General features: G+C 34.5%; 1 protein-coding gene and 1 pseudogene across 1 annotated transcript in view; both read right to left on the reverse strand.

Moving 5' to 3' along the window:
- The window catches only part of LOC129553347 (cadherin-10), a 187,453-nt gene that overhangs the window by 65,513 nt on the left and 101,034 nt on the right, over positions 1-20,906 (reverse strand). The gene's annotated exons all lie outside the window — the stretch shown is intronic.
- On the reverse strand, positions 13,246-13,425 carry LOC129553431 (U2 spliceosomal RNA; annotated as a pseudogene).

Consider the following 20,906-nt stretch of genomic DNA (forward strand, 5'->3'; position numbering starts at 1 on the left):
CAGCCTCAGTGGTAAAGAATCTACCTGGCAGTGAAGGAGACATAAAGGACTGGGTTCAACCCCTGGGTGGATCCCAGTATTCTTGCCTGGAAAATTCCATGGACAGAGCAACCTGGTGAGCTACAGTCCATGGGGTCGCAAAGAGTCGGACATGACTGAGTGACTGAACATGCACACATGCAGCCCCTCAGAATTTTCCCAGCTTCTTAAATATGCTGAGTGGGGGTGAACTGTTCTCAGCTTTTGGAGCTTCACTTATGTCTGCTGTTTCTTAAAAACAATTAGCTTAAAATAAAATACCAAAAAGGCATATTTTGGGGTGGTGTATTTTGTTCCTATTCACTTCCCTTCTAAAACTCAACTTTCATTTCCTTTAAATGAAATGTATGTGACACTGACCTTCAAATGTATATATTTAACTCAATCCTCTCCTCTCAACTTCAGCTCTAAATATGCATCTGTCTTTAATGGGATGTCTCATTGACATTTCACATTTAACAGATCCAAAATTATATTCTTGCTTCCCTTCTGTTCCATCAAAATAACAAAAACTAACACACAATCCCATTACTTCCTTAAAGAAAAAAAAAAACATATATATATATAATATATACAGATATATATCTGCATTTATTAAGGACATATAGCTGCTCTTCAGTATAATTTTATATTTTTTTTGTGATATCTAGTTCACTTTTTCCATCTGAATTTGTGGAACTCTGTTTGATCTCTAGCGATCTAAGGGCACTAGTTGAACTAATTCATAAAGCCATCTGAACTAAACTTCGATGGGTGCAATACTATTATCCATGAAGGACAGAAATGAGATTGAGGTATGGGGCATTTAGATGCTCACCCCAAGACTCCTTGATCAATTTTGTCTGTCCCTCTCCCCTGATGAAATAAGTTACATAAATTTTTAGGAGTAACTGGTTACTGAAGCCAATTTTTTAAAAGTTTTTATTTTATATTGGGGTATAGCCAATAAACAGTGCTGTTGACAGTTTCTGGTGCACAAAGGGACTCAGTTATAGATGTATGTGTATCCATTCTCCCCCAAACTCCCCTCCTATCCAGGCTGCCACATAATATTGAGCAGAGTTCCCCACAGCCAATGGATTCTTCATTTTGCTGCCCTTGCTAAACCTCCAATGCCCTCCTCCCACATGGAGCCAATTTCTGGAGTATCAGAGGTATTAATCCCCTTTGAAGCCTTAAAATTAAAATTATCCATACCCCTCACTCTTGGCTTACCTAATTTTGACAAGCCTTTTCATCTTTACTGCCATGAAAATAATGGAATTGCTGCAGGTATTTTAAGACAACCTTCTGCCTCTCAGATACACCCTATAACATATTTCTCATGTCAATTAGACCCTGTGGTATCCGGTGTCCAAACATTATTTCCAAAGGGGTTAATCCATGTCACCTATTTGGAACATTATGGAACTTTGTAAGGGTCAGGGGTAATGCTTCTGGTCATTTGTCCAGTTTCTTAACAGATTTTTCTTAAAGTCTTTTTTATGCCTACTGGAATCACTAAACCTTCCATTATTAGGTTAAGGGAATACTGTGGGAATTTATATGAACATTCTGATGCTAGGACTAGCTCAATAGGAACTAATTAGTAACTTGGAGCATGTTGCCGACAGGTGAAAGGGGCACGATTTCCACCGATAGACAAGCTTTGCCGTCCCTTTCAGCTAGGAGACCAGGTGTACACCAAGGTCTTTAGAGGAAAGCACACACTGTCAGCCAGCTGGGAAGGACCTTATGGGGTACTGCTAACTACCTACTATGCCATTAAAACAAGAAAAATCCTCCTGGATTCATACAAGCCACACCGAGATGCAGCCAGGTCATCATCACCAGGACAAAGTGGAGAAAATCTCTACAAGCAACCTTAAAGTTAGCTTTTCCAGATCCAGTTCCCAGTTTCCAGAAGCAGATGGTGTTATGAAGCAGACAACTTTCCCCTAGATCCAAGGAACAGATCAGGGGCAAACCAAATGCCCCTTTATGTCAGTTTACTGACTCTTGTTCATGTTAAATCATCAATCTGATATCAACATCTACAGTGCAAAAGAACCTGAACTAGTTTTAATTCCTGCCAATGTGAATACGTAGTGGACTAAGAATGGAAGACGGGGAACAACGCGGTGTGCTCTCCATGGCTAGAAGAACAGCAGTCTGCCTCTTTCTAGTGAGTTATCTGGACTCAGAAAAACCTCTACAGATACTCAAGGCTGCTCCTTGCCCTGATAAAGACAATAGGTGAAAACTTTTTCCTTGGTGTTGAAAACAGAGCTGCCACTGAACCTTTCTTGGGTGACATATCAGGGCAGCACTACAGCCAAACTCTGCGGCTTAATTTTATAGATGGCATCTTCCAACCTGTCAAGGAGATGAAAAGTGACTCCAGTACCACCTTGTATGGCACAGATGTTTGCCAGATCACCAAATGCCAAGTCACCCTTGCACAACTCGGGGTTTCTCAGCTGCTCCCTTGATTAGACTGTCCAATATCCCAAACTCTACAGATGACCTCAAAATATGCATGAACTTGGCCAGATGATAAAACTAAGCTTTATTGTTGCCAAAGCCAAACTTCAGACCTCCTGTATCAGATATTCCACAACCTGTTCTGCTTTTACTAAGTGAAAGGAGTACATGAAAAGTAGAGATAATCAGCAGGATACAAACATTACTAGTAACATTGAATTCTCAGGTCTAGGAAATTATAGTTTCTTTTCCGACCTTGCTTTTGAATCACAGTCTTTCAATCTGTCTGCCAATGCAGAAGACAGAAGAGACGCAGGCTGGATCCCTGGGTCAGGAAAATCCTCTGTGGGAGGAAATACCAACCTGCTCCTCTGCTCCTGTATTCTTGCCTGGGAAATCCCATGGACAGAGAAGATTGGAAGGTTACAGTCCATTGCATCACAGATTGGACATGACTGAGTGACTGAATACACACACAATGCTTTTATTATGCAGCGGCAAGATATATAAAAGTTTCCCACCTAAGTGATCAGGTTGTTCTGGACTCAGATACTTAGCTTCTTCTGCCACCAGAAAACCACCTTAAATACCAACCAAATTACAAACTTGAGCTTCTTTGTCCATAAAGGTCTATCACAAAAGTGGTAGAATTGGACAAGAAATCATAAAAAAAAAATCAGCTTCTATATCAACACCCCAAGTTGTTTTCAGTGTTGAGGACTTAAGTCCCAAACTTTGGAACTCATGAATTGAAAAAGGCAATCTTAAACCTTTCTATGGTAACAGGACCAGTGCTCACTATATGTATCTAAGCACTACTCCAGTGAGTAATAAACAGGTTAGCCTCTGTTGAACTCCAAATATTATGGTATGCCCTTAATAGATATGGGCTTCGCAGGCAGCACAGTAGTGAAGAATCTGTCTGCCAATGCAGGAAACTCAGGAGACGCAGATTGGACCCCTGAGTAGGGAGGATCCTCTGAAGTAGGAAATGGCAACCTGCTCCAGTATTCTTGCCTGGGCAATCCCATGGACAGAGGAGCCTGGCAGGCTACCATCCATGGGGTCACAAAGAGTCAGACACAACTGAGCAACTGGGCACACACTTAATAGGTACTCTGACTTCCCAGCAAGGAGGAGAGTATACAATCATTGGGGGAAATGCTGCTTCTATTAAAGTAAATGAAACAAATACTGCCTAACTTTTATCTATTCAAAGAGAAGATTAACACTTTCCATCAGATAAATGAAGCAGAGACCATTTTATTGGACTGATCTATTCCTAGGATTGGGAGACTGGGTTAATGGGGTGTGGGGAAATGTGCTTCAATTTGATCCTTTTTGTTTTTTTCATTCTCATTCTAAGTTCTTTTCTCCCTTTGTTGATCTCTTTCCACTCAGCTACTAAACCAATTTTGTTTTCCACAGTCATCAGCTCAGCTTTATTTATTTAGGACTAAGAAGACTTTATACGCAAATCTTGCTATTTCTTCATTAATGTACTACCCAGAGCCCAAACCCCTTTGTTTTTAACAGTTCTTGAAAAAGTGTTGTTTGTTTGTCTAAAAGGTATAAAAGCAGCTTGCTTCAGTCACTTCTTTGAACCTCATATCTTTAGGACTCCTCGGTACATCCAATATTAAATCTGTTTTTCTCCTGTTAACCTGTTAATTATCAATTTAGTAATTAGGCCAAATAACCTAGGAGAAGAGTCGGACACGACTAGGCAACTTCACTTTCACTTTCAACCTAGGAGAAAAATATTTTCTTACCTTGAATCTTATTTTCAACCTTTCTTTGTAAATATGATTAAGGTAGATTCTTAAAAACACAGAGTTGATTTTGTTTCTAATCCTCCAGTCCCACAATGGTTAATTTTCCTTTCCAACACAATGTCTTTGACACCACTCTACTTTCTCCTTTCTTCACAAATATAAATTGTCTACATTCTTTACTTTCTGTACTTTTTTTTCCCCTTAAATTCAACCATAAACTCTTCCACCACTGCCTTAATCTCCTCTCAAGCTGCAAAGGCTAAATAGGTCTCATCTTTCTGAAGACAATTTTCCAGACCCTTCTTACATGTTTTGAAAGGGACTGTTTGAGATTCAACGTTTACTTATATAAATAGCTGTTAGCCTCTAATTTTTTTTTTCATCACAATCTTTAGTATGCTTTCTATTTTTCCTTGTTTTTCACTCTGATTGTGATGTGAAATCCAAATACTGAACGCACATGCACTTTCTTGTTGGACAAGGAAATCAAGACTGAGTTCTTTTTTTTCTTGACAATATAGAATATAGCACTCTATCATCTTCATACTAGTATTGCTGTTAAGAAATCCGCAGTATTTCTGATGCCTGATCTTTGTATATGACCCATGATTCTGTGTTTCTCTGGGGGCTTGTAGAATCTTTTGTCTGTCCAGATTTCTGAAAATGCATGGTATTGTTCTTTTGTGTTTGTACATTTCTATTAAAATTGCAGGATACACACCAGGCTCTTTCATTCTTCAATCCTATACTATTCTGTTTATTCTAGTGAAATTTTTATTAATATGCCCTCTCTTCCTTTTTTTTTTTTTTGTTCTGGCCCTCATCATTGTTCCCTTTAATTGTTATTTAGCTCTGATCTTCCATCTCTTTGTCTTCTTGCTTTACTTCCAACTTGTGTTCTGAATGTTACTCCCCATATCATCCAATGAGATTTTTATATTTGTTATCATATCTTTGAATTCCAAGTATATATTTTTCTTTGTAAATTCATTTATTAAAAAAAATATATCATGTATATGATGCAGACAGTATTTCCCACAGGTGATTGCAACAATATTTCCATTCTATTTTCTCTTCCAAGAACTTACTTCTCCCCCGTCAAGAGGAAATGCCCAAAGCGCTCCTCTTGAATCCCTAACAAGAGGCCAAATCAAGTTCTTTGCCTTTTGAATGTTGTAATAGAATGTAGTCAGGGTGATGATGCATGACTTTTAAGATTGAGTCAGAAAAAGTGAAGAGACTTCTGCTTTGTGAGCTGTAATACTTGAGCCAGTGAGTCACTGTGTATGCAGTTCTGTTGTCCTGAAGCTACCAGACACTGAGGAACCCCAACTGGGCATGGAGAGACCCCATGGAAAAACACAAAGTCTGGGAGCCAGACAGCCGCAGACCACCCCAGGTACTCTGCTTTTCACCTATCATTTGCCTGAAACTTCACAAGATGCTCAAAGCCAGACACACCCCGTCAAGTCCTTCCGAACATCCTGAACTATAGAAACTATATGCCAAATCATAAAATTGCTGGTGCCACGGTAATTAAATTTTCTAGTTATTAAGCAGCAGTGGCTAGCCAGAAAGGTAATCTATTTTATGAGTGAAACATGTTAATTAATATGAATTATATATTATATAATAAGTCTACATACCTGGAAACTTGTGCTTATTTATGAACTTTTTCTTTACATATTCTCTAATGTTTTCAAGTTGCTTTTTCTCCCTTTTTTTCTATGATTTATAGTAACAGCTTTCTTCAAATGTCTTGACAGATAATTTAACTAAATACATAATGTCATGCTCCAAATAATTTTTTTCTCAGAAAATTTTAGAAATTGTGACATTTTCTTTTAACACGCAATACTGTTAATGAAAAGTTTACTCAGAACCTGATTTTCATTTAGTTATAGAAAAAAAGATGATCTGGTTATATGGTATTTATACTGAAGATCTTGTCCATGTAGTTTTAAAATCTTGTGATAATAATTCTAGAAATTAAGCTCCTTCACTTTAATATTTTATGGGGTCTTTTCAGTCTGATCATTGATATTTTTCCTCAGCTTTGTGAAAAAAATACTACATTGCCTAATATTTCATTATCTCTACATTTTCTGACCTCTCTTTTCTTCTTTCTCTCTGTCCTTTTCTATCTTCTTTTTCTAGATTTTCTGTTAGAACCTTATTAGACATTCTGGATTAATTCTTGACTGTTTTATTCAAATAATAAATTTTAAATTTGCTTTGACTATTTACAATTTGAAATAAAATTTTTTGCTTCAATTAAGTCATTTTATAAAAATGTCTTACATTTTCCCACTTTCTTAGAAGACAATTTCATTATTCTAAAGTTCTTTACTTTTCTCTGACTTATTTCTTGTTCCCCCAGAAAGTGATGCTCTATTTATTAAATGAGGTTCTTCTCTTTTCTTTGTGTTGTGGGATTTTCTAAAGTGTTGGTGACATTTTGTTATTCTTTTACATTTGTGTAAAAGGTTCATTAGAGGCTTAAATGACTTTTCTTCTTCCTTACAAGCTTGACCATGAGGACTACATGCTGTCCAAATGGGACTGTCAGATAGCCAAGCTGTTTGCAAGCTGTGCATGGTGGCAGCTGCTAGGTTGCCTTGCCACATTTCCATAAATTTGGCCACTAAGGACACGATGAGCCCAAATTGACTTAGTTTATTATTGTAAGTAGAGCAGACAGCTTAAACTTCATGCTTGTACAGTTCCCCTGGCTTACCAGGTCCCAAAGGCTGATGGCACATCACAGACCCACTGGGCATACAGTGGGTTCATGTCACAGGAAATCCCCAGGGAGATTTCTAGAGCTACCTTTATTTCCTTGGGATGTCAGCAAATCCTCATCAGGAATTAAAGGCAGAGGTTTTTATCTACTCTCCTGGAATATCACTGGGGAGTGAGCTATTTTCTATTTGTTCTGTTCTAGAATGTACTATTCTGTTTGTACAAATTAACTTACGCAGATTGGCTGTTAATACGGGGAAGTGAAGAAATATGAGGGATTTATGGAAAAATAAAAGGTCTTCCAACAAGGATGAAATCTATCTGGATTGAGAAATTCAAAACTGTGCAAATGGGAAGCATGTAGGTGATGAGCTCCCATCTGTATATAAATATTAGGCACTAGTAATGCCCAATTTGAGAGCCATAATCACTTATAGGAAGATATCTTATTGGATGACTTGCTTCTGTTTAGTAGAGGTGGGAGGTGGAGGGGTAGGAAGGAGAAGACATCAAAGCAGTGGGTTGTTAAGAAAGAAGTAAACTAATTAACCAATGAGTCCAAATTAAAGTTGAAAGAATAATACTTTCAAATAATACTTCCATCTCAGCTTTCTCCCTACTGCTCTCATTAATGTGTGGACATTAATGGTGTCCATTCTGGACATTCTGTTCTGGTGATAAGGTGGGCCTATCACAGTAACACACTACACTTTTAGTAATTTTTCTTTATCTGAAATCTCATCAGTTTGTTCCTTGTGTTTCTTACATGCACATATCATTTCATTTTCTTCTTCTATAGGTGGGAAAGGAAATAACCAAGAATGATGAGACTATCATGTTGAAGGAAACTTACCTTAAAAAATTAGTGCATTATACTGAGTCAAATGAAAACTGTAGGCTCTAATTGCTCCACAAATAATTATGGTTTAACTTTATATTATTGAGTAAAGTATAATGGTGAAGGCTTTGTTAATTTTTTATTTTTTGCTGTAGAATCTCCAAATTTGAAGGATATTTAAAATACAAAATGTAGTTGTTTTGTATGATTAAGAAGTGTTTTTCATAAGGTTTAATTGAAACTATTATGTTCCATCTTTACTGAAAAATCTCTTAAAGTTCCCTTTAACACTAATGGTTAACAAAATTTTTGATGAACTATCTATTAAATAGTAATTACTTGAAAGATTTCTAAAAATTTAATGAATAAAAATTATAAGGAATAGATTTAAAATATTAATACAATTTAATAGAATATTTAATACATCTTTATTACAGAACAGCTCATTGGTCTATAATAGAGATCAACATATGAAAGTATATGTGACAATCTATTATTAATTGAATATTACTTTTATTACTACATATTCATAATTATTGCACATTCACTTGTTTTCTAGAGTTGATCACAAACATTTTTATACATGCTCTCACATATCTGAAATTATTTAAAGCCAAGTTGGTAAATTTTTAATCTCAATATTTTTTTCATGTTTTTATTTTTAAAATTATAACTATACGCTATATTTGAAGGTATTCTTCTTTTCAAGTTTGCCTAAATCATTTCCTTTGCCTGAATCCTTTGAAAATGTTAATGCATAATTGTGGTGGTGATGTGGTGACAGAGTGGATGGCCTTTGGGTGTTAGTACTGTATAGTACAGTTTTGAACACAGATGAGAATGGAGTTATTAAAATCTATTCCTCATGGAAAAAGGAGTCTGGAGGGCTAGAGTCCCGTGGGGTTGCAAAGAGTCAGCCACAACTGAGCATGCTCTTAGCAGGAGCATTCCTTTTTTATTTTGCATTTAATATTTTATTTTCTATATTTCAATTTAGATATGCTTTCTATTTACCACTAATATTCTAAAAAATTTTTAAGTTGAAATTTTCTGCTTTTTTGGCATTACTTGTAATTTGATTTTATTGCCACTTACAAAAGGCTGTTTTATTATTTTTATATATTAAATTATCATTCCTATTTCCACTGTGCTGTTTTCAATTTATAGCCATTCTGTTAGTAAAATAGAACTGAATGCTGCTTGAATAAAGGGTTCAATATATATCCATGTAATTTTGTGTTTAATTTCATTTGTGATCTTTTTCACCTTAAAATAAAAGTAACACATCATTAAAATTCCATAGCTTAATTTCATTATTCAGCTAACTTATTTGCTTGCATCCTTTAGTCATTAGTCAAGGGAAAAAGTAATGAGATAAATTTACAGAGCTTATTTTTAGTCAGTTTAAAAAAAAAAGACCTGAGGTTGTCTGTAAGAAAAAATGACTACTTCAGCTTCTGCAGCAACTGGATGAAGTCCCAACTAAACCCTGCCTGATGAACAATTACTTAAAAATTGTTACAGTCACTAAACAAAATAAGATGAATGGAATGGATTGAAGATGCAACTAATGATGATTAGCAATTTTCTCAAGCAGGAATTTAACTTGTTTTAAACTCCTATGAGAAATCATTACATAAATTTTATGTTTTGCTAAAACTTAACCAACTCTTGCCTGGAAAATCCCATGGACGGAGGAGCCTGGTAGGCTGCAGTTCATGGGGTCGCTAGGAGTCAGACACGACTGAGAGACTTCACTTTCACTTTTCCCTTTCATGCACTGGAGAAGGAAATGGCAACCCGCTCCTTGCCTGGAGAACCCCAGGGATGGGGGAGCCTGGTGGGCTGCTGTCTATGGGGTTGCACAGAGTTGGACACGACTGAAGTGACTTAGTAGCAGCAGCAACAGCAGCAACCAACCCTAGAATTCAAGATTTTTTTAAAAAAAACAAGAGAGGAAAGTATACAAATAAAATACTTTTGTGCCTATTTGACTTGTATGGTGATGTTAAGCAAACTAAACATGGGAAAGGAACGTGAAAGTCACCCAATCCTGCCAGACACTTTGCAACCCCATGGACTATACAGCCCATGGAATTTTCCAGGCCAGAATACTGGAGTGGGTAGCCTTTCCCTTCTCCAGGGGATATTCCCAACCCAGGAATCAAACCCAGGCTCCTGAATTGCTGGCAAATTCTTTATCAGCTAAGCCACAAGGGAAGCCAAGCAAAATAAGCTAGAAAGGAAAAACAAAACAAATTATAATTTTTAAATTAAAAGTAAAAAAATGTACAGTGTAACCAAAGATTGAAAGGAAAAAAATAAAAAAGGAAAGTCTATCGACTCTTTGAGACCATATTTGTTACAGACTGTCAAGTGCCTCTGTCCACGGAATTTCCCAAGCAAGAATGCTGGAGTGGGCTGCCATTTCCTTCTCCAGGGGATATTCCTGACCCAGGGATTGAACCTGGGCCTTCTGCTTGGCAGAAGCACTGCTTAAGCACTGAGCTACCAGATTATTTAAATGTTAAAAATCTGTAAGACTTTCAGTAAATAAGGTTGAGAATTACTTACATTCCTGGGCGAATATTTTTATAACTGAAACTGTTTAATACAATGGTAATATATTTGATCATTTCAGGATATTGTTTATAGAAAAATAATGTACAATTTAAATCACTAATTTTGTTTGAAACTTCACTGTTATAAGCTACAGTTGGAATTCTGAATTTTCCAGAATGTTCACAATTTCAAATATTCTTCCAAATTATTACTTATATTTAACAAGTAAGCTTACTATCAAAAAATAATTACTAGAATTTAAGTAAAGTAATAAAATCTATTGGGATGAAAAATTTAAAAATCATAGTTAGTCTGGAGGACTAATTTAGAAAAATATACTTTTATTTTAGATGACCACACTTTATATGGACAACACTATTTAATCCTCCAAAGGAATAGTGTATATTTTAAGGGCTATTAAAATCCATGACCCTTCACAGGGTATGCTTCTGAGACTGAACAATGAAAACAAATCAGAGTCAAGAAATAAAGAAGTCAGCATAAAAAGTAGAATAGAAAAAGGAGCAGAGAAGAAAATAAATCAAAGAAATATTGTAAGAAGTGATACCCCAATTATTAAAATTTATATCAGTTTGTTTCAGTAAACTCATGTTCATAATGTTAGAATCCAGGTGTTCAATGATAGACAAGACTTCATTTTTACCCAGTGGGGATCTGTCAATATGAAAGATAACATATTAGTTATCAAAATATTTTGCACTTATGTGTTTTAAGATACAGTGTATTTTCTCATGAGCTTAGTTCTACCTCATTCAGCGTCTTAGCACTTTTTATTTATTTATTTATTAGTGCTTTTTTTTTTTTTTTTATCTTATCCTTTAAAAACAAACATTCTGCTTAAGGTGTGTAGTTGGGAGGGCTTACCCAGTATGAAACATTTGTTTTAACTGGTCTTTTTTAGCAAGACAGTTCTCATAAAAACATACATTTGATTCCTTATTTTGTTTTACTAGTGCACACAAATAAACATGCTGTTAGGTATTAATGCAATTATTTTTCTCTTATTTAGTAGAAATAAACAGGCAAAGAAAGAAAGCTGAGGTCATTTGACTCTTCAGGCAAATCATCCTATAAACCTACTTAACCAAGGTGTATATCACACCCAATCTTAGTAATAGATAGCTGTTGAAATTAATTATTTGATTGTGACATTTCTTAGCTATTAATCTGTGTACACAAATACATATCTGGGCACTTAAACTATCTTAATGAATTACCCTTAAAAAAAAAATGTAGAGCTACAACATGTATAGATTGACCCCAGATCAATATTCAATCAACAAACAACACTTCCTTCAAACATTTCAGTACAGAGTTGATTCACACCTGAATACTTTACATTAAGAAATGTGTTTATTGGAAAAGAAAACTCTAAAGGTTTCTGGTTGACTAAAAACATACCAGGGGCAGGAAAGAGAGTATGTTCTTAAAATTTTGGGTACAATATTACAAAATATGGATACATCTGAAAACAAAACAGTAAATTTAAGAAACAAAAAACTGGTTGCAAAGTGAGGCTTTGAGAACAAGGTCTGAATTTTCTAAGAAAGAACTATTACAGTCTTGTTTTAAATTGCTGTTCAAAAAATGGAGAATCAAAATTCCCATTTGGAACTGTTTAAAAATGAAAAAAAAAAACAAAAACCCACAGTTCATTTTGTAGGCCAGATTTCACTTGCTATATTGCTTTTGGCCAGAGAACAAATTAAATTTACAGTCACACATTTATTTCATGCTTTTAAAGTATTTTAACATATGTTTAAACTCACGTTGTAAAGTATGACTTTTTACTATTCTGTTAATTTCATTTGATTGCTGTTAAAGGACTTACCAGTTTTCACTGCTTTATCTCCAAATTTATGACCGTCTAACTATTTCTGTCTTGCCTTTAATGTAACATTTATGTATGATTTTACTTTAGTAATCTATGATTCCAGCTGCTTAACCATAGACAAGTTTTTTTCACTTTCTGTTGATTAAATTAAAAACAAGATGATGCTTCATTCGGAAATATTTCCAATTCTGTATCTGTGTGTGTTTCATTACTCTTCACATTTCTTTTGGTTTCCATGTTTCCAGCATATTAAACAGGCCAGTAGGAAAGTATGTTGGGAAGAATACCCAACAAGCAACACAGCACACAGTCAACATCTAATTACTACTTATGCTGCCACTTCCATTTCTGGGTATTTCCTTTCGATTCCTCTTTTCATTTATGTAACTAAAACTGCACTGAATTAAATATGCTTTTCATTAGAAGTTGATGTGCTTTTTCATTAATGTGTCCTAAATTGCAATAATACTATGCACTTGAAAGGAGCTTGACAGATTTTAAAGAGTTTGCATATTCATCTCCCAATTTTGATTTTCAAAATTACAACTCACATAAATAGATGTTATTATTTCCTTTAAAAATAGAGTAACTGAGACTCTAGGAGATTAGGTCATATTTTCAAGGAATCTTGGCTGCTAATGTGCCCTGAAGTAGACACTCCAGGGTTCTTTCCTCTATAAATGGTTGTCACTATTTTAAGAGTAAGGCAATTTCAGGTTGAAATTTATTGCTGACAGATCTATGTATTCAATAAGAAGTCTACCCACAAAAATAAAATACAATGAAGTTGTGTTTTCTCTCTGATGTTTTACATCTATTTACTAATTTGCTATTGCACTAGAGTGAATTAATCCAAGTTTCTTGATAAGATGGGCTTCTCAGGTGGCTCAGATGGTAAAGAAAAAGATAATACCAGATTTGAATCCTAGCTGGAAAATTTATTAGTAACTAGATTTAATAACTCACCTCTCAAAGCTTCAGTTTCCTCTTAGTACAGTAGGAACAGCAATCTTGTATATTGCAATTGTTTATAAATTACAGTATGTAAGTTGCCTAGCAATAACTGGCATACATTATGTCCTCAATAAGTGGTATTAAACTCATAAGAACAGATATTACACATGATCTCAGCTAAAAGGTCAAGAAGCTATAATAAACAGAAATTAGTACTATTTTTATTATTTAATGCTTAAACATATTACATATATTTCATTTTTGTAACTATAGTGCTAATATTATGTTTATAGGCTTCCCAGGTGGTGCAAGAGGTAAAGAACCCACCTACCAATGCAGGAGACGTAAGAGACTTGGGTTCAATCCCTGGGTTGGGAAGATCCCTGGAGGAAGGCATGGCAACCCACTCCAGTATTCTTGCCTGGAGAACCCCATGGACAGAGGAGCCTGGCAGGCTATAGTCCACAGATTTGCAAAGAGTTAGATATGACTGAAGGGACTCAGCACACACACACACACAGCACACAAGTGAACACTTCTGCTCTGCAAAAGACAATGTCAAGGGAATGAGATGCAAGAATGCAAACTGGAAGAAAAAAATTGCAAAGACGCATCTGATAAAATATAAAAAGTTCTCTTAAAATCAACAGTAAGGAAGCAAACAACAAATAAGCACATGAAAAGATCCTCTACTTCACATGTTATCAGGGAATGCAAATTAAAATAACTTTGAGATACCACTACACATCTACTTGAATGCTCCAGATCTGGAACACTAACAACAAACTTGCTGGTAAAGATGCAGAGCAATAAGAACTCCTTCTCTTTGCTGGTGGGACTGCAAAATAATGCGGCCACTTGAAAGACAGTTGAAGGTTTCTGACAATACTACACATACATTTGCCATGCGATCCAGTAATCATGCTCCTTGGTACTTACCCAAGGGAGCTGAAAAATTATGTCCACACAATACTTGCACATGGATGTTCATGGAACCTTCATCTGTAATTGCCAAAACTTGGAAGCAACCAAGATATACTTGCTGGGTTGCTGTTCAGTCGCTAAGATATGTCTGACTCTGTGACCCCATGGACTGAAGTACGCCAGGCTTCCCTGTCCTTCACCATCTCCCAGAGTTTGCTCAAACTCATGTCCACTGAGTCAGTAATGTTCTCTAATCATCTCATCCTCTGCCACCCCCTTCTCTTGCCCTCAGTCTTTCCCAGCATTAGGATCTTTTCCAATGAGTCAACTATTCACATTACGTGGCCAAAGTATGATGGGAAATTAAAGCAAATTAAAACCACAGCATAAAATGACATTAAGATCAATTCATCCCTAACAAATCCTGAAGAAGCTTAAGCTTGAGGCAAAAAATCATAATATTTTAAAGGCATGAAACAATGACCACAATAATAAATTAAAAACAGAGATTCAGAACTTTAGGGAAGGCCAGGCTCATGTTTCTGTTTCCATGCACAGAATCTTGCATAGCAATTTAAAAAACAAAACCAAAAAAAAAAATGCAAACATAAACCACATCTGACTCTTAATATTGACCAACTGAATAGAAATCTTTCTGAGCGGGGCTGGTTGTTTGTCATTTTTGTTTACATTTTGATAGATGCATACAATGAAATATTGTACAACTGTTAAACAGTTAAATTCAATAATATAACTGCATATTATATATTAAGCTTATAATATTATAAATTGTTAAAATACACTGTGTATTAAAAAGAAAAATATATAAAAAGAAAAAATTAATAGAATTAGTTTAGCAAAATATTATTCATATTTTAATACAGTATATTTAAAATATTATATACACAATGGAGTTAAATTCAATAATATAACTGCATATTATATATTAAGCTTATAATATTATAAATTGTTAAAATACACTGTGTATTAAAAAGAAAAATATATAAAAAGAAAAAATTAATAGAATTAGTTTAGCAAAATATTATTCATATTTTAATACAGTATATTTAAAATATTATATACACAATGGAGTATTATTCAGTCATTAAAAAGAATACATTTGAATCAGTTCTAATGAGGTGGATGAAACTGGAGCCTATTATACAGAGTGAAGTAAGCCAGAAAGAAAAACACCAATACAGTATACTAATGCATATATATGGAATTTAGAAAGATGCAAATGATAACCCTGTATACGAGACAGCAAAAGAGACACAGATGTATAGAACAGTCTTTGGGACTCTATGGGAGAGGGTGAGGGTGGGATGATTTGGGAGAATGGCATTGAAACACGTATGTTGTCATATGTGAAACGAATCACTAGTTCAGGGTCAATGCATGTTATAGGATGCTCGGGGCTGGCATGCGGGGATGACCCAGAGGGAGGATAAAGGGAGGAGGGAGGTGGGAGGGGGGTTCAGGAGGGGGAACTTATGTAAACCCGGGGCAAATTCATATCAATGTATGGCAAAACCAACCAATATAATATTGTAAAATAATTTGCCTCCAATAAAAAATAAATTAATTACCTAAAAAAATAAAAAAAAAATAAATAAATAAAATAAAATAAAATATTATATATTTTTAAAATACATATTAATTTTTATTAGGAAACATGGAATATGCAAATTATACCTCAATAACTTGGAAATAATTTTATTGGAAAGATTTATAGAGAAAGGTAAAATAAGTGGAGTTATTATCTTTTCTTCATACTTATGTATGTAGGTTTTCTTATTTTATCAGCATGTTAATATAAAATTACAAAATGCAAGCATGTATCAAATTTAACTTCACCTATTTAGCTTTTAGTGAAGATACAGCCAGAAACTCAATGGATTAAATGATTTCCCCATAATCATAATAACTATGGAAGAGCATGGGTACAACATGTCTCATAATACACTCTCCAGAAAAATAGCTATAAAACTCTTATCCTTAACAGTGTGTTTTTATTTTATTCTTTCATCATAAGCATCTTCAAAACCTTATTTTCTACTTATTCTAGAAAATTCCTGTGGTTCATATCATATAAGATATAAAAATGCATAATGATTTAACCGTAACATCAAAACAGGAATTTTCCATTCTCATCATCTCCATTTAATATCATACTGAAGATCTTAACCATCACAAATCATAAATAAAATTACAGTCACAGGTGTACTAACTACAAAAGAAATAAACTTGTTAAAACATTTTAAACAGAAATATAGGAAGTTGGAACTACAGTATAACAAATTTATTTTTCTCTTAGCTATTTGAGTGTTAAGTTGTTAACTTACCAACAAGTGAATCCTCTTACACATCTCAAAGTTGGTGCACTTGACTTCAAACTTACCTTAAAGGTACAATAAGCTAGATAACATAAATAATATACAAATAGATAAATGGAACAGAGTCAATCATTCATAAATAGGCTACTAAATATGGTCAGTTGAGTTTTAACTAAGGCAGGTGACATTTCAAACAGAAAAGTATTTTTATAAATTATGCTAGAACAACTGGTTCATTACATAGATCTCCATATGGAAAATAAAAACAATAAAAAACTATATTTCATGTGTTATGATATACACAAAAAATGTATAAATGATTGAGATGGAAACTATAAAACTATACATTTACCAGAAGAAAATATGGGGGAAGAATAACCTTATGACCTTAAGGTTATCAGTATTTTGTTAGACTCAGAGAGCACTAACCATAAAAAGAGAAACACAAAAAGATACAATGGACTTCATTAAAATTAAAAACTTCTTAACATAAAGAAAATGAATGAGCCAACTAGAAACTGGCAGAAAATTATTTGCTATAACTATATATCTGACAAAAAAACTTACATACAAATATAAACAACTCAAGGCTCAATTATAAAATCTCAACAACCTAATAAATTAGCAGGCAAAAGTAGAAAAGAACTGCATAAAGGTATTATATATATGTTATATAATCATTAACCATTTTTGTGCAGCCCCAGTAAAGATGCTCAACATTCTTAGTCCTGAGGGAAATGAGAGAAATGGAAATAAAGGCCCATACTGCAATTTCACTGCACACTCTACGGAATGGCTCAACTGACAATGACATTGCCAACATGAATGTCATCCAGAACATTGAACAACAGAATTTCTCTTAGTGCTAAGGGTTGAAAATAGTACATACAATCAGTTCAGAATATTAGAATTTTTTCACTAAGTTAACTGTATACCTAATCCATGACCGGAACTTCACTTCTATGCATTTGCCAAACACATAAACAGACACGCACGCACGCACACACACACACACGTATACACAAAATGACCCAAACACTGATCAGAAAGTGACTAGATAAACAAGATGTATCATACTAATACAATGAACACCATTCAGCAATAACAAATAATAGACAACTGATTAGCAGGCAGAAACTCAAATAATATTATGCTGAGAAAAGTCACATCCAAAAGAATATTTGCTTTATAAATTCACTTATACAAAATTCTAAATGAGGAAATATCAATTTTCTGTTGAAAGAAGTTAGAACAGTGGTTGCCTGTTGTGGATAGGAGGTTCACTAAGAAGTAACACAGGAATTGTCCAGGGTGATGGAGGTTTTACATCTTCATGTGATTGCAGAGGCGGGTGCATTTGTCAAAATTCATCAAATCATATTTAAGGTCAGTGTGTTTTGCTATAGGTAAGTAAATTATACTGTAAAATTAAAAAATGCTTTTCTTAACATTTATTGATAAAGTCTAAATATGCCAACAAATATTATCTCCCCATTCCTATAACAATGTAACTATGTATATATGTTTCTTCCTTTGCTTTTTATCAGTTATGTTAATATAGAATTATAGAATGTAATGGTATCTGAAATTTGTTCTAAGCCAAATACTCCATTTTTAGTGATAATAAAACCAGAAACCCAGGGAATTAAATAATTTTCCTATAATCATATAGGGAATTAGTTGTAGAAGACGGATTTCAACATAGTTCTTGTGATCTACTCTCCCTAAAAATACCTACAAGGTTGTTTGTCTTAACTGTGTATTTTTAAATTCTGTGTTTAGTATGATGGTGATTTAGTTGCTAAATCTTATCTGACTCTTGTGATCCCATGGACTGTAGCCTGCCAGGCTCCTCTGTCCATGGGATTCTCCAGGCCAGAATACTTGAGTGGGTTGCTATTTCCTTCTCCAGGAGATCTTCCTGACCCAAGGATCAATCCCAGGTGTTCTGAACTACAGCAGACTCTTCACCAACTGAGCTACAAGGGAAGTCCCTTGTGTTTAGTATAAGCAATTTCAAAAACCTTTTTTAAAAGTAGGTGTGTTATAAAAATAAAGAATATCAAATATAAATCAAAGGTAAAAATATTAATATTTGAGCAAAGATAATATATTCTTAATTGACAATAAAAATAATTCAAAATAATACAATCTTAATCGTTCCAATTAAAAATTGGCAAATAAATTGAATAGACATTTCTCCAAAGACTATAAACAAAGAACCAGTAAGTTCATGAGATAATGTCTAACATCACTAAATCCTTATGCTGTGTTGTGTTGTGCTCAGTCGTGATTGACTCTATGCAACCCAATGGACTGTAGACTGCCAGGGCCTCTGTCCATGAAATTTTCCAGGCAAGAATACTGGAGTGGATAGCCATTTTCTACTTCAGGGAATCTTCCTGACCCAGGGATCAAGTCATGTCTCTTGTGTTTCTTGCACTGGCAGGTGGATTCTTTACCAGTGCACCACCTGGGGACTCAGTGGTAAAGAATCTGCCTGCAGTGTAGGAGATGTGGGTTCGATCTCTGCATCAAGAAGATTCCCTGGAGAAGGAAATGGTAACCCACTCCGGCATTCTAACCTGGGAACTCCTATGAACAGAACAGCCTAGTGGTCTAAGATCCATGGGGTTGCAGAGTCAGACAGGACTTAAAAACTAAGCAAAAACAAACACCTGGGAGTCCTTAGGGGAATTCAAATCAAAACATCTGAGATCTCATTAGGATGCTTATTATCAACAAAACAGGAAAGAAAACAACAACTGTTGGCACAATGTGGGGAAATTTGAACCACTTTACATCGTTGCTGGGAGTATAAATGATGCAGTCCCTGTGGAAACAGTATGTTGCTTCCTCAAAAAATTAAATACAAATTTATCATATGATCTAGAAAATCCACATCTGGGTATATTTACAGGAGTACTGGCAGCTGAGTCTCAAACATTTATTTCTATAAAATAATTATTCACAATAGTCAAAAGTGGTAACAACCCAAATGTTCATTGACAGATAAATGGATAAATAAAATATGGTATGTATGTACAACAGGATATTATTCAACCTTACAAAGGAATGGATTCCCAAAACATGTTACAATATGATGAACCTTAAAAACATTATGTTAAGTGAAATAAGCCAAATACCAAAGGACAAATATTGTGTGACTCATATGAGTTGCCTTGAATAGGCAAATTCACAGGCAGAAAATAGAATAGTGGTTACTAGGGGCTCAGGTAGCGGGTAAAGGAAAATTATTGTTTCATAAATACAGAGTTTCAGTCCGGGTTGATGGAAATTCTCTGGATGGATACTGATGATGGTTGTTTAAAACTATGAATGTTTCTAGGGCCACTGTTTTGTATACTTAAAAATAATTAAGATGGTAAATTTTATGTTATGTATATTTTACCACAATAATAAAATAAATTATTTTAGAAACTTTTTATTAGTATAGTAATTTTAATATAGCTGATGTGTAATGCTGCTTATACTTATGTGAAAAGAAATATAATAAATGTATACTTCAAAAGTTTTATTGAGATATTTTGAAAATAACTTTTATTGTCAGAAACACAGCTTTGCCTCAGAACCATTAGAATAATTTCTAAAATAATTTGTGCACATTTATATTATTTCAAATGACTCCACCCTTTTCCTAATTTCAATTACTTATTGTTACAAAATTTTAGTCGACTTACTAAATATATTTCAAATGTCTACCTTTTTTTTTTCCAAATTATTATTCTTTATTTTTGGGATATTGTCATCTGTGTGTGTTTATGTGGGCAGATGTCTGCTTTCTTTGAAATATATTTTTGCCTGAAAAAGATCCAAATTTCTGTTGCGCTGTGAATCCATTATTTTCTTAGAGCTATTAATCTGCAGAAACTTTTGCCTACGTTTTTAACAGTGATAGAAGTCTTTGTATTCAATTTCGTTGTCACTGAAAACAATAAGGCTAAAAATAATTTATGTGGGGTTTATGTAGAGTCATCAGCCCCAGTTCTGCCTGGAAGAAGGGGATGTTGCTCCAACTGCATGAAATCACCTTCAAGAATTGTCTCAACTTCAGAGAGCTATCTCACCCAAAGTTACATTTGTGAGGGAAGCTCACATCCCTAATCTGATGGAGACAGAGGTGTAGGGGCCGAGCCATGTCAACCCTACAGCTGATGGGATATGTAAACCCCAGAGATCCCAAGAGGCGGATTGAGGCAATAGGGCCTGCATCACCTAGAAATTCTCTTCATTCTCCTCATTCTCACATCTCTCTTCCACAAGTGTTTATGCCTAAGAAACTCCTCACTCATGTTTTGAAAGGTTATCTCATGGAACATGTAAAATATATACTATTGTTGATTGTTATCTGATTACTGCTAAAAGTGACACAGTAAAATGTTCTCTGCATTTTTATC

The sequence above is a fragment of the Moschus berezovskii genome, chromosome 18 (assembly GCF_049115385.1).
Source record: "Moschus berezovskii isolate FMDL1 chromosome 18, NW_MosBer_1.0, whole genome shotgun sequence".
NCBI lineage: Eukaryota > Metazoa > Chordata > Mammalia > Artiodactyla > Moschidae > Moschus > Moschus berezovskii.